The sequence below is a fragment of the Mustela nivalis genome (assembly GCF_964662115.1).
Source record: "Mustela nivalis genome assembly, chromosome: 9".
Classification (NCBI taxonomy): Eukaryota; Metazoa; Chordata; class Mammalia; order Carnivora; family Mustelidae; genus Mustela; species Mustela nivalis.
The window spans coordinates 107,670,182-107,695,415 of NC_139028.1; the positions used below are offsets into that span (position 1 = coordinate 107,670,182).

The window sequence follows — 25,234 nt, forward strand, 5'->3', positions numbered from 1 at the left end:
AAAAATGTGTGTACAGACGGGTAAAGGAGGAGAAGCCAAGTCGAATTTTTGTCTTACGGTAACCAGAGGGAAGTTAAAAACGAGAGAATCTGCTCTGCTGACGGGTGACTTTTAAGCAATTATTATTTTTTCTTTCTACTTACTTTGGGAAATTTGGGTATTATATTAGAAAGTAAAATATTCAAGACCCAGAAACAAACTTCTAGGTCTCTCTAATATAGAGATTAATAGATTCAGAGGTGAGAGCAAATTTACATTTACATGTAAATTTACATTTTGGTGTGTTCTCTGATTTTATATTTTTTCTGGTTTTAAGCTAACAGATTTCTATTTTCAGAGCCCAAACCGAAAGTTCGGTATTTTGGCATGTTGAGTGTGGGTTGGGAAAGGAATTTGTCCGGGTCGGAAGCTAGTTACACAGATGGTTCTTCATATGTTTCAAAACTTTTTTCCCCCCGTTATCATTAGATTTGTGGAAGTGGAAAGTTGTAGGGAGCTTTGCAGCTTTAAATGGTGGTGTTTTTTTCCTTCAGAGAGTTTGAACGGCCCAGATCAGTTTCAGCTCTGCTGTTCCTGGGTGGATCCCTCTTTTACTTTTCCAGGTGCGGTGGGTGGGAGCCTCGTTCTCCGGCTAGACCTAGCCTCCCTGCTTTGCTTTATAAAAGAAAACAAATGGATCCATGTTAAACAAACTACCATTCCTTTCTTCTTAAGACTACCTTTGACGGCAGAGATTTGTGGAGGTGTAGGTTCAGTTTGCAAGTACCGTAACGTTTAAATGCTTCGAGGGATAAGGAAATTCTAATCATGCTTTTTCAGTTCACCTGAATAAAGTGGCAGCACACCTGGAAATATTTTTAGCTTTGTGCCCCTTGAAAGGGCCGTGGATTTAATAAGATGAGGCTAAGAGAAAACACTCAATGCAAACTTTAGTGTTTAGAATGCATTTAAGAAAGCACAACAGAAATTCTTATTTTTAAGCCAGCTGAAAGTTGTTCTTTGGAGCTGAGTTTTTTTGTTTGATATATTTGCCGTGAAATCAGAAATCCGTAAGAGCTGAAGGCCCATGACTGCTTTCATATATTTAATCTTAAGATTTGTTTTGATTTTGTTTTTGCAAATACATTCTTGGAAAAATACTGTTTGTAGATAATTATATAGCCAACTCATCAGTAGCTGAAAACCGAGTGTTCCCTTCTTTCTGTCTTTGAAAATGCGAATCGGTCTGAAAATTATAGCTGGAATAGATACTGCCCTGATTGTAACAAGATGGGCCTTAATAGATAAGCAGCTCTTTAGCTTTAAACTGGTATGTATCTTTAAAAATCCTCTGGTTTTGTGCCCTCCCCCCATTCTTTTTAGACCACAACTCTTCCTTGAATTTCTTTACCAGAATGAGAGTATTTCTTGAAAGATGATTTCATCCTTGTGAGGTTGTGGCTTCAGAGGAAACAACTTTGTTCCTTCTTTTAATATAATCTCTGCGAGGGCTACAGTAAAATCTGCATGTCTGAATCTCATAATTATAGCAAGTGCAGTTAAAAAGAAAGGAAAAAGAATGTGTACAGTCTGTTGGGCTGTAGTTCTTATTTAATATTTTCTGAATTTTCTTTCAAACATTTCTCTGCTTTGACTCCAGCCAAGGGGAGGTTTCTTGGTGGATCTTTGGAGGGTTGGTCATGTTGCTGCCAGAGTGTCGGTTTCCCACTCAACCTTTAGGGGGAGGGATGAGGGAATCTGAAGAAGGAGTACAAAGGCAGTTTGAAAATAGGTTCTGGATGACTGAGTGGTGGTGATTTGGTTCCAGCTTTAAATACTGGGCTTTGTGTAGCTACAGTGAGCATCCTAGTGACTAGTGTCCAGGACTATTTCCACGGCTGAGGCTTTGTTTTGATTGGTGTGTATTATAGAGCATTTTGGTTGATAAGATGGAAGATTTGTCTTTTATCTCACCTCTACTAGTTCTTTCAGGAAATACAAGGGGTCCAAATAAGTAAATCTTTTATTTTCTGTTTTGCTTCTCATTTTGGTTTTTGGGTAAAAAATGACAAGTAAGTATGAGTTGTGCAGATTTTCCTTTTTTTTTTTTTGTTCGGCTCCTATATACTGTTGGTTTCTTTGTTATATGACTAAGGTACAGTCTGTGTATTCAGGTGGGAGTCTCTTTGGGTGGTTAGAGTTCTAGCACCTTTCTTAGGGTTCCAAATTATGGAGAGTCACAGGGGCAAGGCCATGTTCTCTGAGTGTAAAAATTGGGACTATTTGAGATAAAAAACAAAAAAAGAGCTCCGAGTAATTGCAATTCAGCCTTAGGTTTATGGTTGCTCTCTAGGGATGGGTGAGACAGGATGGATGCAGATAAATTAAGCATAGATCACTATACAATTGGAATAACAAAATGATTAGCTCTGTATAATTTATTGCTTTCTATTTTAGTATCTGATGGTCCCCTGTTACTTCTAGCCCTTTCTCCCCACCCCCTTGTTTTTTTACTGCATGGTAAGCATTTTGCATAAACTATTTACTTAATTTCCCACAACAGTTTTTTAAGGAATGTGAGTCTCAGAGAAGCTGAGGTTTGCTGAAAATCTCACTGCGTGTAAATGGCCACGGCCAGGATTAAATCCTGGTCTGACTAACTACAAAGTCCATGGACTTAGCCACTAATGTTCTACCATTCTCCAAAGAGAACAGAAACAAGAACCAGAACTAAAATGAGCCCTTGCTAGAGGCAGAAGTGTTTAATTTTGCAGAGGGCCAGTCCCCACTTAGATTTCCAACCCCCTGCATATTGGGATAATATATGTAAAAAATCCATTTTCCACAAATCCCATAGGGAGCTGAATATGTTAGAATGGGTATTATCTCACTCTAAAACAGGGATCTTCCCATGTGCTCATCGTTGCTGTCCTGACTTCTTAAACTTAATGGAAATGCCTCCAACTTTGATTATCAGTGAAATTTCTTCTTCTAGACAATTTTGGAATGATCTTGCCAACTTGTAGGGAGAGGCTTGTAACAGTAGCTCAAATGATGTTTATCACACTGTGTTAAAATTGTCTGCTTATTTTTGTCTTTCCCTCTAGACTGTGAGCTGCTTGAGTGTAGATGCTGTGTTACTTCTGTGTCCTCTTAGCACCTATCTCAGTGTCTGGTGTGTACCAAGGTGTCAGTAAGCCTTAGTTAAATAAAGCACTTGATAGGAATCACTGAGGGACTTTTGTGGGGAAGGCTGAAAGGAAGTTGAGATAGGAAGCAATACAGCCTAGATTAATGAAATCACATTGTGATTTAGAAACTTCTGCTGTATAGTTTGTAGTTTCGACATTTTACACATTTCCTCTCGTTTTTAAGTAAGGTTTCTGGAGATAATCGAAGTCTTAAAATTTTAATTAAAAACAAGATTCTGTTTCTTTTCTGGGCAGGATGTCCAAAGAATAGTATAAAAAGTAAGGATCCTAATATTTCATAATTTAGGCAGCTGTAAACTTCAATCACTGAAACTTCAACCATTGCCTACGGGGAGGCACTGCTTACCTGGAACTTATAGGGCAGCAACAGGAAAGTATTGCTTTCAGACATGTTGGAAGTGAGTGGTTTTTATACTAATTAATAAAACCATAAAAAGCTTGGGATGATAGTTTTGACTATCAGTGTTCTAAAGGAAGTATGTTCAGATATCATTGTATTTTTTAAATTAGTGCTTCTGCCATGAAACTTCAAGAGATTTTGTTCACAAAATGTATTGAGAAGTTTATGAATTTGAGAACCCAAATTAATTTTCATGGGTAATTTAGAGAGATATTAACAAGGCACTTGCCTAAAATAATGATGCATAGGTTATCAGTATATGATTTCATGTTCTCTTCCATTGCACAAGGAATCAAATGCCAGGATCATAAAGCTGAAATAGGGATTGCTCTCCCTAAATGCAGCAACCTGCAAGGTTTCCAATAGAGAGCATTGATACAGCCTGGCAGCAACATAGTAAGGAGGGAAGAACTGATTCTGGTTAGAACTAGCAAGGGGGAAATAAGTGTATGGATAGATTAGTATTTGGTTATATTGTATAATGTATTTTGGGGAATAAATGTGCTCCCACGCCCCATATTTAGGATTACATGTCATTGATTATTAAATATTAAGCATTGAGAATAGAGCCCACATTTACTGTTGTGCTTCAGGGACGGTATTCCCCATTTTTAGGGCCATTTCCTCTCCAGTGAGTCCTTCAGTATGACTGGAGTGGTGTGGGCAATTTAGATCAGGCATTTAGTGGGACGTTACAAGGATCATTTTCTTAAAACCTTCTTTTCTGGCCAAAAGGTAATTTGGTCATCACCTTTAGAAAAGATATCCTGTTGTATGATAAAATCAACTTCAAACTTTTGATTTTGAAAAAAATTTCAAACTTAAAGGAAAGTTCCAGGAATAGACAAGAACTGCTATGTATCCTTTAGTCACTTAGACACCCATGGTTGACCTTTTGCCTCAAATGCTTTATTATTCTGTATTTTTTTTTTTTTTTTATCAGTATGCTGACTGAGCAGAATTTCCAGTCTAAGAGTTCCACAGACCTGGAGAGGCAAGGCACAGTAGCATAGTGATTACCAGCGCAGATCCCTGAGCTAGTCTACTTGGATCCACTCTTGCTCAGCCACTACTAGTGCGTAGCCTTGGGCAGATTGTTTAACTGCTCTAAGCCTCTCTGCTGGTAAAACGAGGACAAGGTTATCCATCTCATAGAATTGTCATGATGCTTAAGTGATTTAATATATGTAAAAACGGTGCTCATGGTTAATGTCTTGTAAGTTTTTGCGTTAGAATGGGTGCTTTAAATGAATTCAAGTATCTTTTGCCTGTTGGACTAAAGACCCTTTAAGACCTTAAAGGGTCTTTCAACCTGATGTTCTCTGGTACAGATTTTGTATTAGGGAATAAATGGGCTTCCCATTTATTTATTTTATTTATTTATTCCCATGCGTAAGCTTTTTTTTTTTTTTTTAAGATTTTATTTATTTATTTTTAAGGATTCATTTATGTACTTGAAAGAGGGAGCATGCACACAGCGGGGAGGTGTGGTGGGAGAGGATGTTTTAAGCAGTTGAGTGGGGAGCCTGATGCTAGGCTCCAACTCAGATTCCTGAGATCACAACCTGAGCCGAAACCAAGAGTATGTTGCTTAACTGACTGCACTACCCAGGCGCCTCTAAGATTTTATTTTTAAGTAATCTTTATGCCCACCGTGGGTCTTGAACTTAACAGCCCGGGATATCTTGTATGCTCCACAAACAGCCAGCCAGGCACCCCAGGCTAACTTTTTTTTAACAGGGGAAAAGTGTCTAATAATAGGCAAGTCTGGGGAGTTACTTGGACAGGGTTGTCCAAAATATAGAGATGGATAACTTTTAATAAAGTGAGCATTATTGGGAGAAGAGAAACAGATTGCAGAGCTTGAATATCTTTTTTTTGTTTTTTAAAGATGTTATTTATTTACTTGACAGACAGAGATCACGAGTAGGCAGAGAGGCAGGCAGAGAGAGGAGGAAGCAGGCTCCCTGCTGAGTGGAGAGACCGGTGTGGGGCTCAAGCCCCATGTGGGGTTCCATCCCAGGACACTGAGATCCTGACCTGAGCTGAAGGCAGAGGCTTTAACCCAGTGAGCCACCCAGGTGCCCCGCAGAGCTTGAATATCTTAATGGTAATTTCTTCAGAGACTTGGAGACTTTAGGGACAAGCAGCTGTACAGGTTTCTACCTTTTTTTTTTTTTTTTTTTAAAGATTTTATTAATTTATTTTCGAGTGCGTGTGCATAGGTTGTGGGGAGAAGGAGCAGAGGCAGAGGGACAGAGGCAAGAGGGAGAAGCAGGCTCCCCACTGAACAAGGAGCCTGATGTGGGGCTCCATCCTAGGACCCTGAGATCATGACCTAAGCCAGAGGCAGACACTTAACCAGGTGTCCCTCTCCCCGCTTTTCCATCTACAAGAGGTAGAACTCTAGCATCCAGGGGTAAACTTTCTTTAATTTGGCAGAGAAGGGACTGGAAAAGGTTTGTTTGGGCTTATTATTTTTGACATTGGATCAGATTCTTTACCTTGAAGTGTTTTCCAATCAGGGTTTTGTAGAATAATATCCAGCTGTGAATTGTTGTACAGAAAACTACCTAAAAATGAAGGCAGGCTTTTACTATCCTGTTTCTTGAAATAAACTTCCCTCTTTTATGTTCAGGAAGCATCATTCTCTATTTTCAATCCTGATTTATGAACATTTGTAAAACTGGGGCATGTAGAAATTTTGAGTTCATCATTACTTCCTGTGAGAAGTGTGCTTCTAAGAAAGAGGTCTGGCTTGTATGTGGAAAAGGCCAACTGTGGCCTGTGGGAAATGTTAGATGCAGCCTTGCCTGGAAACTTCTAGGTGAAGGTCTTCCTTTTCGTCAAACTAACTAACCCATGAAACCGGTGTTCTGAAAACTATTTATTTATTTATATATTTTTAAAGATTTTATTTATTTATTTGACAGAGAGAGATCACAAGTAGGCAGAGAGGCAGGCAGAGAGAGAGAGGAGGAAGCAGACACCCCGCCGCGCAGAGAGCCCGATGCGGGACTCGATCCCAGGACCCTGAGATCATGACCCGAGCCGAAGGCAGCGGCTTAACCCACTGAGCCACCCAGGCGCCCCTGAAAAGTATTTAAACTAATTTCTGTTGACACTCCATAGCTTCCTATCATAACTCCCCACTCAGCTCTTTACATTTTTTTAAAATTTTTTAATTTTTTTTTTATTTTTTAAAGATATTATTTATTTATTTGACAGACAGAGATCACAAGTAGGCAGAGAGGCAGGCAGAGAGAGAGAGGAGGAGGAAGCAGGCTCCCTGCTGAGCAGAGAGCCCGATGCGGGACTCGATCCCAGGACTCTGAGATCATGACCTGAGCCGAAGGCAGCGGCTTAACCCGCTGAGCCACCCAGGCGCCCCGCTCTTTACATTTTTTTAACCCACATTTTCGTCTACTGATTCTTCTACGTTTTCTCCTTTTTGTTTGTTTTCCTGATCTCTGGTGTCTATCTTTTCTCCTGAGGTTGGTAGTGTTCATGGGCATTGCTTTGCCTTGCTAGCACTTAATATGGAAGAAGTTTCTGATTCTTATCGTAGAATAAATTGTACTTTTGTGCTAAAGGTACAAGTATTAGGATGCTGCTTCTGGTTTATTTCAGTTAGAGATTTAAGATAAATTGTGATTAAAGAAGATCTAGTAATTCAGATTAGTTATCTTTTTGATTCTCATATCTCATCCACATTTACTAATTAATTACTCATTTTGGGTCACTTGACAGTGGAGCAAAAGAATTGTACTTTTCCAACGGTAAATTATCTATTTTGTGTGTGTGCTTCCTGTGTTGTTCTCTATTGGAATGCAGTAGCACATTGAGAGATTGCTTTGTGGCATGAAAAGATTTTTGTTTTAGGGAGCTTATATTTTAAGGAACCAAAATATATTCTGATGGTTGAGGACATAAGACATTGTTAGGGAAACTGGGTCAACTTTTCAATACTTTTATCAAAGCACCTACAGTTACCATTTCTTTGCAAGTAAAGTGAATTTCCTTGAAACAAAGTAACTGGTGTATATTCAGCACACTTTTAAAATAGAGTAGCCTGTTTTAAAGAAGAAATTAGTGCCAATCTGATTTGTTTCCACTATTTCTCTGTTGGAAGGGGGAAGTTCTGTAACTTCTCTGCTGTTCTGTTCTCCATTGACTACTTTGTAAACCAGGACAGAGTTGGTCATTTGAATGTGTACCCTGCTGAAGGTCAGGCCACAAGAGACCCCAGCTGATGGGCCTAACTAAGATCACAATTAGAAAAAAAGTATAGAAAGTTACATTAAATGGAAATCAAGGATGTGCTAGGTGCATTTCTAAAATTAAATATCATCACAGATCTTTCAGAGAGCTGCCAAAGGTAAACAAGAATCTTTTCACTCTTTCCTATTTTTATTTTTAAAAATTGGCTTCTTAGGCTATTTTAAGAAAACATGACAGCATTCTTTCTTTGTCCCATCCTGTTATCTTACTACTGTACATGAGCTCTTATATACATGTGAAAATAACTGTTTTGCAACCAATCATAAGACTCAGAAGACAATATATAGTCCAACATACTAATTGAAAGAGGGAATTGCTGGGGCACCTGTCTGGCTCAGTTGGTGGAGCATGGGACTCTTCTTGGGGTTGTAGTTTTGAGTCCCATGTTGGGTGTGGAGATTACTTAAAACTAGAAAATCTTAAAATTAAAGGGGTGCCTGGGTGGTTCAGTCATTCATCTGCCTTCAGCTCAGATCGTGATCCCAGAGTCCTGGGATCCAGTGCTGCACCCGGCTCCCTTGCTCAGTGGGAAACCTGCTTCTCCCTCTCCTGCTTCTCTTGCTTGTGGTGCCTCTCACTCTCTCTCTGTCAAATAAATTAAATAAAATCTTTAAAAAAGAAAATTGAATTGTTTTGCACGTATAAATGTCACTCTCTTGGTGTAGAACTTTTTTGCTAGAAACCTTTTGGTGGGAGAGGGGCAGGATTTTTTTACTCCAAACATTTAGTTGTAACAATACAAGAGTTACCTTTTAAATTTCCTGACAAGATGTAGTGAATAAACCTTTGTGTGCAAAACGAAAGTATAGAAAGAAAAATGAACAAAGCTATTTTTCTAAAATTTAACGTTTTGTTTTCATTGGCAAAGTGAAACATCTTCCTTCATTTAAAAGAAATTTGAGGGACACCTGGCTGACTCAGTTGATAAAGTAGCTGCCTTTTGGCTCAGGTCATGATTCCAGGGTCCTAGGATCGAGCCCCACATCCAGTCCCACATTGGGCTCCTTGCTCAGATGGGAGCCTGCTTCTCCTGCCAGCCATTCCCCCTGCTTGTACTTTGTCTCTGACAAATAAATAAATATTTAGAAAAAATAAAAAATTTGAGAGCCTGTGTTATGCTATGCACTAGAGTATTCCAGTACACCAGATAGACCTTACAGAGTTTATATTCTAGTTGAGAGAGAGAGAGATAATAAATAAATAAATGTATAGTATGCCAGAATGTGGTGATACCACTGGAAAAAAAAAAAAAATAAAGCAGGGGCACCTGGGTGGCTCTGTGGTTAAGCCTCTGCCTTCGGCTCGGGTCATGATCTCAGGGTCTTGGGATCGAGTCCTGCATCGGGTTCTCTGCTCAGCAGGGAACCTGCTTCTCCCTCTCTCTCTCTGCCTGCCTCTCTGCCTACTTGTGATCTCCACCTGTCAAGTAAATAAATAAAATCTTAAAAGAAAAATAAAGCAGAATATGTAGAGTGGTGAATAAGAAGTGCAAAGGTAGGGGGAAGTTTTTGAATATAGAGAGTGGTTGGGAAAGGTCTCACTTAATAAAATATGTTTGAAGATTTTTATTTATTTATTTGGCAGACAGATCACAAGTAGGCAGAGAGGCAGGCAGAGAGAGAGAGAGAGAGGAGGAAGCAGGCTCCATGCTGAGCAGAGAGCCTCATTCGGGGCTTGATCCCAGGACCCTGAGATCATGACCTGAGCCGGAGGCAGAGGCTTTAACCCACTGAGCCACCCAGGCGCCCCTAAAATAACTAGGGTAAAGTCAGGTAGATAGGAGTAGAAAATGCAAAGGTCCTGGGGCTCATTGTTACCAGTGAGCAAGAGAGATGAGGGGAGAAGTAGACCTCCTGAGGTTCAATGGATATGTGTTTGGGGGAAGAGGGGATAATTTAGGACCTTGTCATGCACTGTACAATGCAAAAAAGTGTCTCCTCCTCAATTCAGACCCCAGTGACAGCAGCCGTTAACAATTTTTTGTGTGTTCTCTGTGAAGAGTTGAGGCAATACCTGACCCAGCCTCTATCTTTGTCCCGTTGCAGAAGTTCTCTGTGAGTATAGTCAGCACATAATTTGCAGAATAGCACATTTTGCATAGGTTGATGACCCTTGTCTTGGAGAATATAATAGTAGGGAACTACTTAAAATAAGCTTATATGTGTTTGGGAAGTAAGATAAAAAAAAATTTCTTCCCTAGAGAAGTATATTTCTCTACCTTTTTATGTACATAGTTTTAACAGGAGAACTGATAGCCTAGATCTGGTATGGTTTCCTTTTGAGTACATTTGTTACTTTGTTTTATGACCAAATATGCCTGCCCCACTTATCTGTTGGTTTTCCTTTGTTCATTTGACCAAAAGGCTCCTGCTTCCCCCAAGTCCTAATCGTTGGTATTTAATGGCTTCAGGGACCATGATATAGGTCACCATATTTATATTTCTGTTTTGCACTGTTTCCCTTTTCCAGATATATGTTTAAGCATTAAGGGTTATTAAGGATATACTGAGCCACTTGGCCTGGTTGACTTTGGTGGGATTGAGGATAAGTACCCATTATTTAGTGATCCATGTTCTATGGCAGCCATGTATGCGAAAGTAAAAGGATATTTGATTTCCAGAGTACTTGTGTTTTGACTCACCCATTCTTACTTTCCCTCTCAAGATAATCTGGTTTAGCTAGTCTTGTCCTTCAGTGAAAGAATCTCTCTGTCTCCCTTTCTCTCTCTAAGTTTGGAGTTTAGCCCTACAACTTGACCTGATTACCCTCTGTCCTTCCCTTTAATTATACCTATCTGTTGTTATCCTGTTACTTAATATCATCCTTGGGAGATGACCTCAGTCAGGAAACATTTACTTCCTTACCATCCCCTTCTTTGGTCAAGTAACTGTGTCATCTTGCATAGGAAAAACTATAGGCAATCACAGATTCCCCTAATTTTGAAGTTGCTTTAAATAACTGCTTGGTGCATATTACTTCAGTATTCATATATGTTTGTAGTTGTCTTTTCAAAAAATATTTATTTTAGAGAGGGCAAGAGCACACTCACACATAAATGGGGAGGGGCAGAGGGAGAGGGAGAGCCAATCTCAAAAGCAGACTCCCCACTGAGTGCAGAGCCCCTGTAGGGCTCCATCCATCACCCTGAAATCATGACCTAAGCCGAAACCAGGAGTCGAATGCCCAGTTAACAGAGCCACCTAGGTGTCGCGTGCTTGTACTTGTCTCGAAAGTGTTTTTCAGTAGTATTCTTCTTTACTAAATCTTTAGTGACACACGTTTCCTGTGGAAATATTTCTTTTTATGGTTCTTCTAAAAACATTTTGCTACTCACTTGCTCTTACTCAAACTAGAAGTTAAAGTGACTTTTGCTTGAGTAGGAGTCAGATGTAACCCTTGAATCAGTATTTTTTTTTTTAAGATTTTATTTATTTATTTGACAGAAATCACAAGTAGACAGAGAGACAGGCAGAGAGAGAGAGGGAAGCAGGCTCCCTGCTGAGCAGAGGCCGATACGGGACTCGATCCCAGGACTCTGAGATCATGGCAGCGGCTTAACCCACTGAGCCACCCAGGCGCCCCTGAATCAGTATTTTTAATTAGACTAGAATTATCTAGGATTGTGAATTCTAGATTTGGGACTATGGACACATTTTAGGATGGGATATAGACCCAGTCTTTGAAAATGTTGGCAGCTCTTTGTTTCTGGGAGGATACTTGAAATAAGTTGTTTTAAAAATAGGGTTTGGGGCGCCTGGGTGGCTCAGTGGGTTAAGCCTCTGCCTTCAGCTCATGATCTCAGGGTCCTGGGATGAGCCCCCCGCCTTGGGCTCTCTGCTCAGCGGGGAGCCTGCTTCCCCCTGTCTATCTATCTCTGCCTGCCTCTCTGCTTACTTGTGATCTCTGTCTGTCAAATAAAATCTTTAAAAAAAGTAATAATCAGGGTTGTCCAGTCTGCGTTGTAAATAGGGATATTCTCTTTTGTACAGCTCAGAATTCTAAAAAATGAGATAATTCTTTTTTAGGTTCTGAGTCTAGAGTATAGGATTTAGGACTGTGTCTTTCCAGCTATCCTTATATTTAAATCCATGCTTTCCATCAGCCTCTAATCCAGCCTGGAATAATGACCTGAGCTATCTGGTGGACAATAATAGCTCCAGTACAGTATTTAATAACCAGTGCCCTTCTTGCTAGAGGAGTGTGGTGGCCAGAGGGTTGTCAGGAATAGGCTAGTACAGTGGTTCTCACCAGCAGACTATCAGTCATTTTGAGAGCTTTTTAAAAACATGAATTCCCAGGCATTCTCTCTAGAAATTCAGGTATGGGGGATGAGGAGGTAGATTTGGGACATGGTATTTTTAATTTTTTTGTTCTTTTAAAGTTTATTTATTTATTTAAGTGATCCCTGCACTGAATGTAGAGCTTGCATTCATGACCCTGAGATCAAAAGTCACATGCTCCTCCGATGGAGCCAAGCCAGGTAACCAGAGATTGTATTTTCTTAATAAAGCTTCCCAGGTGATTCTGATAATTTAGGTTTGAGGACTGTAAAACCTGAACATTTGAGTTAAGCTGCATATCTATATGATTTCTCAGTTGGGTGGTTATTAAATTAGTATGAGAAGTAGAGAGGAATAGTTCATGGTAGTGGACATGAGAAGTTGACTAATTTGAAGTTTTCTACCTCTGTATGCTGTATTGTATAGGAATTACAGATGTCACTGCCTGATTTGGGGGTTATGCCAGTACTTAGCATGGTACGGAGGACTCGCCTGTTGTGAAGGAGGGAGACTTTTAGACCGTATCTCCACTTCCCCTCTCCATTTTGAAATTGTGGAACAGATTTAGGAGAGGATGTTCTCATTGAAACTCAGCTGGACAATTTGTTTAAAACTCAACAGGAAGGGCCAATGTTACTTCCTGTCTGAAAAGGAAGTGTTGGCTTCCTTCCCTTCCTCCTTGGCTAGCTCTGGCCAACTTCTAATATGGGTGGGGGAGGGACTGATCATGTTAATACTTTTCACTGACTACCTCTGCCTTGGGAAATCAGATTACCATCATTGTTCAAGTTTGGGAACATCATACTCACTCCCTTCTTTCCTCATTTGTAACGTGGAGACAGGTGTTGTTTGGTCTCTTGTCTCTTTGCTCTTATGTGAGATCTTGCCCTGTGGTGGGTTCGGCTGTTGCAGTCCAGGAAGCCTCCCAGTCTCCCAGACATTACTTTATATTCAACCTTATATCTCCCCTGTATTCCCTGACATTTGAAAATAGATCAAGGAGCTGTAGGGAAGAAACTGAAATCCATTTGATGCTGAGGGGTAGGTTGCAGAAAAGAGAACATAATTGGGCAGAAGGGAGTGGGTGACAAAGGTTTCTTATTTTTAAATTGAGCCAAGAAAACATTCCTTCTAAGTGGGGCCAGTTGGCACTCTTCCTGCTATTTTAGTCCAGGCTTCTCCTTCCTACTGGCCAGTCAATTGTATTAAGTGTTTGATGTGAGTTTGAACTGTGGTCTCTGGGGTTGGGGGGAGGGAGAGTGGTGGAAACAGCTGGTGCCTTCATCAAGCTATCTCAATTACGCTGCTTCTCAGAGTGTTTGGGATTGGGGAGGGGTGGAGGATTGGAGGAATTGGATGTATGTTAGCAGAGCCCCAGCAACTCCCATGTAGTGGGATTGGATTCTCAGGCACTCTTAATACCATGTGGGATGCTGACTAGTTGGAATGTAACTAAACCTTCTTCAGTCACATTCTTTTCTCTGCCCCCCTCCACCCCAGTTCTTTCAGCTTTGGGCTTGATTTGGAAAGAGGGGTATGTGGGAAGTTAGATAGCAAAACAGACTCATGGTTTTCCAACCACTGAGTATTCTGCTTAAGTCTTGGGCCCCTCCATTGACTTTCTCCTTACCCATTCATTACTCCTTTGGTTGGGTTTTCTAAATATGTCTGCAGACAGCCAGAGATACAATTAGAACCAGGACCTTTGGTGAAGTCATGTTGAATTGTAATCGGTTGGCTATACTGTTCTTCCTCCTTCCCTCACACCCTGGGGTGACTGTATTTCTGAGTCAGCACTGCTTTTCTGTCTCACCTGCTGAGTTGGAGGCAGAGAACCTGCCAAGCATCCTTTTGGAGCAGCAGTATTGATATGGGTGTGGCCAGTCTTCTGGGGTGAGTCTTTATAAAGTATGTCTGAAAACACTTGCAGATTTTTTGGTTTCCTTTTATATGACTACCTCACATGATACTACTTAATTGGCTAGTTTTTGGCCTGGCTGTGATGAGGGAGAATGGGATTAAAATGGTGACAATTGGGGTCACCTAGGTGGCTTGGTTGGTTAAGTGTTTCTCTCTTGGTTTCTGCTCAGGTCATGATCTCAGGGTCAGGAGATGGAGCCCAGTGTTGGGCTCTGCACTAGGGCGGAGTCTGCCTGAGAGTCTCTCCCTCTGCCCCTCCCACTCATGCATTCTCTCAAATAAATAAAATCTTAAAAAAAAAAACAAAAAGGATAATAACAGCTGGTACTACTTCTTCAGGTATTCTTTTTTTTTTTTTTTTTAAAGATTTATTTTATTTATCAGTGAGAGAGAGAGAGAGAGAGAGAGCAAGGGGAGGGGCAGAGGGAGAGGATCTCAAGCCAACTGGTGCTGAGCAGAGCCTGACAAGCGTCTGGATCCTGAGATCATGGTCTGAGCTGAAATAAAAAGTTAGGGTTTTAACCGACTGAGCCACTCAGGCTCTGATATTTTTGAGAGAAAAAAGGAGTTAGTCTGATTCAGTGCTAGGTAAGAGATCTGAAACTTCTGTTTGTGTGCCTCTGTGATAGTTTGCAGTGGTTAGGCTCTGCTATTCAAGTTTTATTCTAAAGCCTAGCGTTGCTAAATACCCATTTTACTATCCAGCCCTAGATGGCTGATGTTGTGTATATTCCTGCCCTACCTCCTTCCACCTGGTTATGTCAGATCCAAATATGAGTTAGTTCTAAGTTACGCTGTTTCAGACTTAGGCTCCTTTTGCATCGTATACTATCTGAATGAGGGTTCAGCCCAGACTACTTGTAGCAGATCCAAGGGGGAAGGAGTTTTTAGGAGAAAGAAAAGGAATAAACGATGAGAAATTATAGCACATTACTGGTCTCCCCTGGTTGGAGAACTCTGCTGAGCCTGTGCTATGCTTTATGCAAAGGGAATTGAGCCCTGTGGGCAAAGGGTGTTCCTTTGGATTTCTCTGGCTAATAGATTAGATTGGCTTCTATCTCAATCTTTGCTTCTGGGGTTTAGGGCTAATGTCCCATGGGCTCGTACAAGATAACAGAAGAATGCATCATTTATCCCATTCTTGAAATTAGTTGAGGACCCTTATTAGAAAGGAAGGCTTCCCTCCCCCCCACAGTAGAGGTTCCAGTAGAGGTTCCAGGTCTACAGCCCTTGACCCATTCCAGGGGCAGTAGTGAGCTGGAAAAGCTGAGGTTGCTGTCTTGGCCTCTTTGCTTGCAAATACTACTGAGCAATTCTAGGCCTCCCCTCATTCCCTAGGGAGGTAGAGAACTTTGCTCCCAGCACCTACTGGTGCTTATCCTGCCTCTTCTTAGGGTGGAGCCTGCTGCCTTTGTTTGTCCTCTGTGGGGCCTCTAAGAATTAACTTTTTGCTTGTGGGGGAAAGGGGTTTGAACCTGGTAGAAAGGGGTGACAGAGGATGTGTTTTAAAGCCGTTCTCCGGCTATATGTTTCCTTGACTGATTCTGGAGTGGCAGTCAGGTTGCTATTCTGAAGTGTTCTTTGGGTGGTATCCCTGTATCGGAACGGAGTATGAGGAGCAGCTTTAAAATCCTCAATGCATGCCTCCAAAGTAAAGACACTTGCCAAGCAGGAATCTTAAAAATCCCTTCACCCGCTTTCAACCCTTAGATCCGCACAGTATCTTTCTGCGGATTCTCAAAGGCCTTAGCTTTGTCCTATGTAGTGTTGGCTTGGGGCAGGGAGGAGGGTTGTTTTCCTGAACATGATAAGGAACTGAGCGGGGCAAAGTGGGAGCTCTGACTGGTGATTGGTAGACAGGATGCCCTGGAATGCGGTTGGCCTGCAGCCCAGAATCCAGCACTTTGTATTTGTTTGTTTCTGGGAGACTGTGGTCTGGTGCTACTGTGACAGGAAGTGAGAAAGCTGGGAGTGGGGGAACGGAGAGGGGCCATGTCTTTGTGGTTCTCCTGTGAAATCTCTTTGTCCCTGGAGAGCAGCTCTGCTCCAGGGCTCTACTGAGAAGAGAGCAGCCTTTGTGTGTCTAATGGGTCTCGGAGCATCTCGCTACTCTGAGGGATTAGGGAGTGTGAATTCTGACTGTGGCCTTTTGCATCTCAGTACTTGAGTTATATAAATGGCTTCCATCTCCTAGCATTGGGGAATTTCACTGAGTTTTATGTGTGTTACTGTTAATTTATAGATCTCTAGGATTTAATTAAGAAAGGAATTCTAGAAAGAAATAGATATTTGTTTATATAATGTTTATTCACTCTATATTGCAGATACTTTGTTGGGTCTGAAAGGGACAGAGAGAACCAGGAGATGCTGGGGCCCAGCATTTTACATTTCACCCTTCCACTTGGCACTCTACTACACACAGAGCTAGAGAAACCTACCCATTCTTTGATTTCATTATTGGGAGGTACTGGTAGTTCATTGTTTGCACATAACTAGGGAATGGTTAGTAGTTTCCTGGGATTCTCTAGCCCCCCCACCCCGAAATAGCACCTGTAGCACTCTCTTTGCCCCTCCTTTTCCCTCTTATTTTATGTTTTCCCTGCCCTTCATTCCAGCTGTGAACAGGCATCTCTTCTAGCTTTGTGGATTGGGTGGCTGAGTCCTCAACTTCTTGCCAAGCTGGCTAGGCCCTGAGCATACACACAAACCCGCCTTTGATTGCCCAGGAGGACAGCTGCCCCAGAGGCAGATTGCTAACATACCGCTAGAACAATCCCTCCCCTCTGTTCTGATCCTGGCCAGCACAAAACTTCCCTGCTTCTAGTTCCTTCTGTTTCCTACCCTAACTCTGATCTCTGCTTTTGGTTTAGGGAGATGCCACATTAAAAATGAGAGTAGGGATATTTGTGATTAGGTTTTCTTTTTTGTGATGGGGATGATGTGAGATTGTGGCATGTGGCCCGATTTCTAGAGCAAGCCCTCCAGTGGATAGGTGACTATGTAAAAAGTTGTATTACTTTTGCCCCTAGCACCTTCCCTCCTGAATTCTTATTCTTTTATAGAATGGGAAATCTGAGGTAGATTGCAAGCTATTTTTCCTCAGAATCAAATACATTCTTGCTCATTATTATTTTTTTTTACAATTTTATTTATTTGACAGAGGGAACACAAGCAAGGGGAGTAGGAGAGGGAGGAGCAGGCTCAGGGAGCGTAGATATGGGGCTCAGATGTAGGGCTCCATCCCAGGACCCTGGGATCATGACCTGAGCTGAAGGCAGACACTTAACAACTGACCACCCAGGGGCCCCAGTTCTTGCTCATTCAAATGAGGGTAAGACCCAGGGACGCCTGGGTGACTCAGTCAGTTAAGCACCCCACTCTTTTTTTTTTTTTTTAAGATTTTTATTTATTTATTTGACAGAGATCACAAGTAGGCAGAGAGAGAGAGAGAGGAGGAAGCAGGCTCCCTGCCAAGCAGAGAGCCGGATGTGGGACTTGACCCCAGGACCCTAAGATCATGACCTGGGCCGAGGGCAGAGGCTTTAACCCACTGAGCCACCCAGGCGCCTGAGCACCCTACTCTTGATTTCAGCTCAGGTCATGATCTTAGGGGTCACTCAGATTGAGCTGTGTCAGGCTCAGAGCTCAGCACACCTCAGCACATGGAGTTGGCTTGAGATTTTCTTCTTTCCCTCTGCCCCTCCCCAAGTGCTCTCATGCACACTCACCACTGGCCCCATAATAAATCTTTTCTAAAAAATTAAAAAAAAAAAAAAGTGAAGGTAAGACCCAGAAGTCTATCTGCTTTCACACCATCCTCCATCTCAAAAGTTTACTTTTGGGGGGCCTGGATGGCTCAGTGGGTTGAGCCTCTGCTTTCAGCTCAGGTCATGATCTTGGGGTCCTGGGATTGAGCCCCGTGTCAGGCTCTCACTCAGGGGGGAGCCTGTTTCCCACTCCCCCACCGGCCTCTCTGCCTACTTGTGATCTCTGTCTGTCAAATAAATAAACAAAATTCATAAAAAAGTTACTTTTGGTCAGCTTCTCTATTGGAATTAGAATGACTTTTACACACAAGGTGTATAGAAAGTGCATACCCCCTTTACTCTGTCAGAAAGAAGGAACATAAACTTGGAGTAGGATAGGTACATTTCCACTACTCACTGGCTCTGTGACCTTGGGCAAGATACTGAGTTCTTCTGATGTACAGTTTACTCATTTATAAAAAGGGGCCATTTATAAAAAGGGGCTAGTGTCAACCCAGAGGTTGCTGAGAAGATTATCTGTGGTAACTTAGAAGGGGAGATCAGTTAATTAGTAAATCACAACTTTTCTTCCCCTCTTATGTCAGATTTTCTTTTTTCGTTTAGATAGGGAAAAACATTTCCTTCAGCAGTCTGTCCTGTAGCTGAAACAGGACCTTCACACTTTATCTTATTTCCTCATAGACTCTTTTGTTGCTTGTCTCAAAAAGTGTGTATATTCTCAACGTGATGGAGGGGTGTCTTACTGCTCTTTTCAGTGCTTTGAGGAAGCAGGACTATAAATGTGACTCAGTTAGCTGGTTGCAGCTATCCCAAGTCACTGTCAGAGGAGGGGCAAGGGGAACGCCTGGGTGGCTCAGTCAGTTAAGTGGCTGCCTTCGGTTCAGGTCATGATCCTAGGTCCTGGGATTGAGTCCTTCATGGTGTCTTTGCTCAGCAGGTGAGTCTGGTTCTCCCTCCCCCCCTGCCTCTTCTCCCTGCTTGTGCCCCCCCCTTCTAAGACAAATAAATAAGTAAATAGTCTTAAAAAAACAGAGGATGGGGAAGGAAATGTTGAGAATGCCATAGATAGAAAGTAAGGGGGTTTGGTGAGAAGCTACCTCTTTAAAAAAGGAATGTGAGCTCAAACAGTTTGGTGACCTCTAGAAAACCCTAAGGTTAAGCTTTTTTTTCCATGAAAATTTTTTTCTAGCCTAGGGTAGGGAAGGGTATAAGGTATCCTAGTTAATTTTAGGATTTCTGTTTTATGACACAGGAGTTACACAATACCAGTTTGATTAGACTTTTTCTCACTTCCCATTGTGTACTTGACCTCCCTTTCTTTTTCTCCGTTCTCCTGTAGGGAGGAGAAAGGCATTTGGCCTCTCCCCTTCCTCCAGTCTGACACCTCCTTCTTTTTGCCCCTCCCTCTTATCTTTGTTTCCTTATCGGCCTCTCCCTAAAGCTCTGCTTTCTCCTTATAAGGCTAGGTGAGGCTTCTTTGGCAGGGTTGCGTCAGGGATCCAGGTAAGTAACTGATGTGTCTTAGACTTTCAGGATTGAGAGAAAATTCAGCGTTGTCTGTCCCAGTGGAGGGCCTTAGAGAGGCATGTGGGTAATGGGGGTGGAGAAGGAGGCGGCCTGGCCTGAGAGATCAGAAGGACTTGTTAGACCAGTCCTGTGTGTGTGTGTCATACGTGCCCCAGAGAGAAGCAGGTTTTGTTTCTTTCCATACCCTTTCAGCCCTGGGCCCCTCACTAGCTGAGAGCCACACCCTTCCTTTGCTTCAAAGTCAGTCCAGCATTCAGCCATTTAGTATGTTATGGTTTGGGGGTTCCCAGAATTCAAGGTAAAGGAAAAGAGAACAAGGATAATGTTCCATCTGGTTTCCGAATTTAGGGTCAAGATGATGGAGTTGATTTTTTTTTTTTTCTTTTAAAGTCACAGTCACAGTGAAAACTAAATTCTGATACATAAATTTGGGTCAGGATGATAAGACTGAGGTGAGTTTAAGGTGTCCTGTTGATCTGTGGAGATGTCCAACTCAACCTCCTTTTTAACAATATTTTTAAAAAACCAAAACTTTTAGATATTTTCTTTCTTTGCTCTGGAACTCCAGTCAGAAGGATCACTCTTCCCAAAGAGGACAGTGATTTGTCATACTTCTTAATTTGTCAGAGAGGTTCATGGTGGACACATTGAGATCTAGTTTTTCCCTGTGAAAATGAAAATTCCCAGTCTGCCTTTTGGGTGCTCTTAGGTGGCAAGGCTGGACCTTGCATCAGACCCATTCACAGCGAAGCTCAGGAACTAACACCTAAGAAAGGGCCATTTCCATCATATCAGTTTTGTAACTCTGAGAAGTGGTCAGTTGAGATCATGAAGTGGGCGGAGTACTCTTTAGGTCTTCCTGTAGATCACGTCCAGGGACTAGGGCTTAGTGTGGCAGTTAAGTCTGACCAACAAAGGCAGGGAACACTGGAATTGTTCTCACGGAGCTTGAGATGGTAGAACATCAGGTGGTAGGTGGGGCACTTAGACCTTGGACCTGTACATGCACTCTTGGTGATGTACATGTACTCTTGGTGATAAGAAGCCAGAGAAAAAACTACTACTAAATATATTCCTTTAATTTAAAAATAAAATGGCAGTTTTCTGTGCATATGGTTGAACAGGAATAATTGCTTTGAATTTTGGAGCACATGTGGTTTTAGGCAAACAGATACTTTTTAGGGATCTAGAAGACAAACCTTTGTTGGCTTGAACCTTACGTAGTATAGCTCTGTGGTGTTACAGGTACTATATTTTATTGATTGGTATTCTTCAGTGTGAGGCTTAGTGTGCTTTTTAAAACAGTCATTTGAAATCTCTAGGATGACATAGAGTTTTGCTTATCCTTGCTTTTGGAGGGGGGGAAGGTATCACTTTGTGACATTGGTTTTGATTTCATAAAAGGAAAGAGGATGACTGGCTTTGGGATTGGCTGCAGAAGATAAAATTTCTTTCTGAAGAAACTCTAAGACTATTCTGTGGGGTTTAGAGTTCTCCATCTGAGAGCAGATACTTTCTCTTTTTTCCATAAGGGGTAGCTTGCCTAATTCTGGTCATGTCTTTGGATGTATTTTTTTTTTTTTTTAAAGATTTTATTTATTTATTTGAGGGAGAGAGAGAATGAGAGCTAGCGAGCCTGAAAAGGGAAAGGTCAGAGGGAGAAGCAGACCCCCTGTTGAGCAGGGATCTGGATGCAGGACTTGATCCTGGCACTGCAGGATCATGACCTGAGCTGAAGGCAGTACTCAACCAGCTGAACCACCCAGGCACCCATGTCTTCAGATACACTTATCAGAATAGCAAGGATGTAGGAGAAGTTCAGTCTTCTAGCCTATACTTTTACATATATTAGCCCATTAAAGCTAAACCCTGACAAGTAATGAAAGTAAAGATAACAGGGGTTATAACTTAACCCTTCGATTTAGTTCTCACAGCTACTTTTAGGCAGAGCCAGAACTTGAACCCCAGGTCTTTTGACCCCTAGTCTGGAATTTTATTTTGCCTTTCCCTTTGAGAGTGTGGAGAATTCCTGTAGTTTACTGGGCTTCTTTTAAAAGCGGAGAAGGGGGCATGTGGAGACATGTGTGGCTTATTCAAAAGTCCTATTAACACCACCAAACTCTGGCCCCTTGTGTTAGCTATTTGTGGTAGTGTTTGTATCAGTAACCATATGAATAGCTTGCTGTGTGTCAAAACATTTTCTAAGCACTTTATGTGGATTGTCTCACATACTTCTTGCAGTTACTCTTATGTATATTTTATGTCCCCCATTTTACAGAAAAGGAACCTGAGGTTTAGAGCTTAAGTGGTATTTTGCCCGAAGTTCTACAGCTAAGAAGCAGTGGAGCTGGGATTTGAACCCAGGCAGATTCCAAAGCCTGTATTCTTAACTCTGAGAATCTTAAGTTACATTCCTATAGCCACATGACAGTAGAATAGGCCATTCCAGGGACAGTGTTATTGCTGATACTTTTTACCCAGCTACTGGTTGGCATCATCTCTTTGGTTCTTCTGGGTATTTGATCCAATTTAACTTTTGGTTTGGGTTTCTCACGGAAGAGACTGAATTTTTACCATTGTCATCACCGGAATGCTGGAGCCTTGCTGTAGGCTCACAAGTCTATAGCACCTATGGCTTGTTAAAAGTAAAACCAGTCATAGTCTTAGGGGAAAGTCTACTCTTAGGGGAATGGCAGGGCGTACTTTATGTGTGGTCTTTCTCTCCTCCTTGGAGAATTCCTTGACCATCTTTTTGTAGTGAGAGCCAGTGTAATGCATTTGAAAATATTAAGAAAGGTGTTAGCCTGGACTCCTGTGACTTTCTTGACTCTAATTGTCAAAGTCCATTAGTGGTTTGCAGATTCTGGTTTAAAGCACAATTTTTTTATGTGTATTGCACTGATGAAGACTCTTCAAGTCTGAGTTGTGAGGTGGGCTGTTGTACTGTAGCTCATCCTCGGCTTCGTTCTCTTCCCCCACTTCCACTCTCTTTTTCCTCCCATTTGTTTCCCTTCTCCCACTTACATCCTCTATGTAGACATTATGAATAATCCTTTAACGTAAGGAAAAATGGAAATCCCCTCCCCCACTTATTTCTTGTGATGTTTTGGCAGAAAGTGCAAGGACTGTTGGGGAGAAGGGCTGGACTGTCCATCTTATACTGGGCTTGTACTTTCTAGATTTGACAGCATGTAGTAGAAAGAGAACACAGGCTTTGGAATGGAATATATCTGAGTTTAAATTCAGACTTTGCTATTAACCAAGACCTTGGGTACTTTCTTCACCTAGAGCCCATTTTCTCATTTGCAGTAAAACTTCCTTCTTTAGCGTTGTATTACCGCCATAATAAATGTAAAACACTCAGTAACTGTTTAGTTCTTTTCACCTTCCCTTTCTCTGTGGTTAAAAACTGCTAAGGCCTCAAATAAGGGGTCAAGAACTTACTATAGCGGGTGTGCAGTCCTGCACTCTGTGTCCTGGAAACACTGGTCTAGGTGGGACCTCCTAGTAAATAGAGTTGGAGCAGGGAAACCAGCTCATCCACTCCCTCGAACCCAGTTATGCTTTTGATCCAGTTAGTCTCATCTACTAGTTCACAAAATAGTTTTAGGCTGAGGCATTACCATTAAGTAATATAATTGGGAGATATAAACTAACTCTTGAAACAACTTCATACCTCACATTTGTATGACATACATTATCCCACCTGATCCTCTTAGCAACTCTCAGTTAAACTGGGCTGGTGATGCTGGCATCTCTTGGATGAGAACATGCATGGCATTGACTTCCTGCCATTGTTGGCTAGTGGCAGTGCCAGGACTGGGACCAGTCTTCTGCGTCCTATCCTGCATAGCCTCTGCCTCTGCTCCCTTTCAGGCAGAAAATCTCACTGTGCTGCTAGGTCTAGGAATCTGATCCGCTCTTTCTGCTTAGCTGTGTTGTCATCTTCTGCAGATTAGAGCCTGGTGCTCAGTCCTTAAAACTGTGAAGGATGCGAGAAGATCCTGCATCCTGATTTAGAGCCCTGGTTAGTTTTCCTACTATCCTTTCTTAACTCCCTTTATTGAGAGTTGTAGGGGTAAAAAGTAGCTGTTTACCACACGATGACAATTTCTCTGCAGCAGGGAGTGTTGTTACTGTATGCCCCATGATAGTGGTAGTTTGGGTATTTATTAGCAAAGAAGATTACAGGGTGGAGGCTGCCAGAGTGGTAACTGCAGTTCAGGCCCTGTTGAAATCTAGAACTGGAAGATGTCTTTTGAGCTTTAGAGTCCTCCTGATCTGGAAGGTTCGCAGGTCATCATACATAGCGGATATGTTCAGTGCTTAATATGAAGCAATAGAGATGAGGGAGCAGCATTAAAAAATTTTTTTTTTTTTTTTTTTTTTTTTAATGAGGATACTTATTAAAGATGTTTGAGTGGCCTGTTGGGATGTAGGGTGGGAATAGGAAAACTCAGCAACAGACGGGAAGGAAGAACAGTAGTTTGATAAGTGATTGCGGGAACCCAGAGCCAAAGACAGAGAAATTTAGAGGGGGGCTGCCACATTCTTGGATTTCGGTGCTGGACCCACTGGAAGATGTCTTAGTGGTAGAGGATTAATTAGGGAGTTTATTGGACACCTGTCTGTTCCTCTGGGTACTCTTGCTTGCAGAATGCTGCATGTACTCTAGAGCAAACAGGCCCAAGCGCTTGTGTTTGGTAGGGCCCTGGGGAGCGTGGGAAAGGGAACTGAAGCAAAAGGCTCAGTCTAGGCTAGTCCCCACTTGTCTTCCTCACTATTGCGTTGGTTTCTCAATATCTTTGTGGGCATGCTGGGACTGGGCTTTGAGGTTTCTGCCTTAGGGGTGGGAAGGAGGGGGAAGGGCATTCCAACATCAGAAATTCCCCTCCCCCACTTTGATTGCCGGGAATAGGGGATAAGTGAATTATTATCTATATTATAACCTACTTTGTACAGAAGTACTCCATGACAGTAGAATATCCAGGTTTTAATAAAAACTACATCAAGGTCCTGGTATCTGAAGACAGAACAAAGTCCCAAGGGCATTTGTTACATTAAGCAATTGCAAGTCCTATTTTATGTGACTCCCTTCCATTCCCAGATTGTCTTTCTCCCAATACCTGCCCTTTCCTCTTATTTTTTAATGTTTTGGGTATATTTTATTTTCCTCTCAATCTCATTTTTCCTCCAAATATTTCTGCAGCTCTCTCCTTCCTGCTTCCTCCTTGCTGTGGTGGCTGGGATGCTTCTCCCATGATTTTTTGAACCTAGACTGGGCTGTATTCTGTGTTAAAACCAATCAGTTACGACCTTGTCTTAACAGGTGTGTATGGAAATACGTTTATTAAGAATAAATTTTTTAAGTACCTTTTTTTCCTTTAAGGGGTTGACAAGAGGGAGGGGAATAGGGGAAGAAAGTTTATTTTAAAACCTCTTGACATGGTATTTGTTGCACTGGCCATAAAGTCTCCTGTAGCCAGTTTGTAAGCGAGAAACCTTATTGAGTCCAATGGTGTGACTACAGGGCCCCTCCCTCCATTTACTGACCGATTTGCAGTTAATGCAGTAGGGTGTGGGGAACTCTTCTTTTTTATACAACAATCATTTATTGTATAAATAGAACACAAATCCTTTAGCTACTTGGGTGTTTAACCTGAGTTGGAAAGGTAAAGATGTAAAAATGCAGTTGGTTTATTTAGAGCTTTCTGCAGGATAACAGGGATATAGGAAGTTCCCAGCCACTGACTGAAGGTTAGAATGTGTTCATTTTCCTACTTCCCAAAGAGGTGAAGGTCGCTGCAAGTGGAGCCTTTTTACATACAGAATTTTTTATGGTTGTACTACTCTCTTGTCTCCTGGAGC

At 41.8% G+C, this 25,234-nt stretch overlaps 1 protein-coding gene across 31 annotated transcripts in view; it reads left to right on the forward strand.

The window, feature by feature from the left end:
* Window positions 1–25,234, forward strand: part of CTNND1 (catenin delta 1) — a 47,791-nt gene that overhangs the window by 314 nt on the left and 22,243 nt on the right. For 12 of the 31 annotated variants that reach the window (XM_082747560.1, XM_082747572.1, XM_082747564.1 and 9 more), the window contains exon 2: window positions 24,576–24,695. The exons of 13 other annotated variants lie outside the window; for them this stretch is intronic. The gene's annotated coding sequence lies outside the window, so the exon portion shown is untranslated. Of the gene's footprint in view, window positions 1–14; window positions 105–19,256; window positions 19,343–24,575; window positions 24,696–25,234 lie in introns of those variants that run through there. 6 more of the 31 variants (XM_082747556.1, XM_082747567.1, XM_082747570.1 and 3 more) reach the window with 5 other exon arrangements.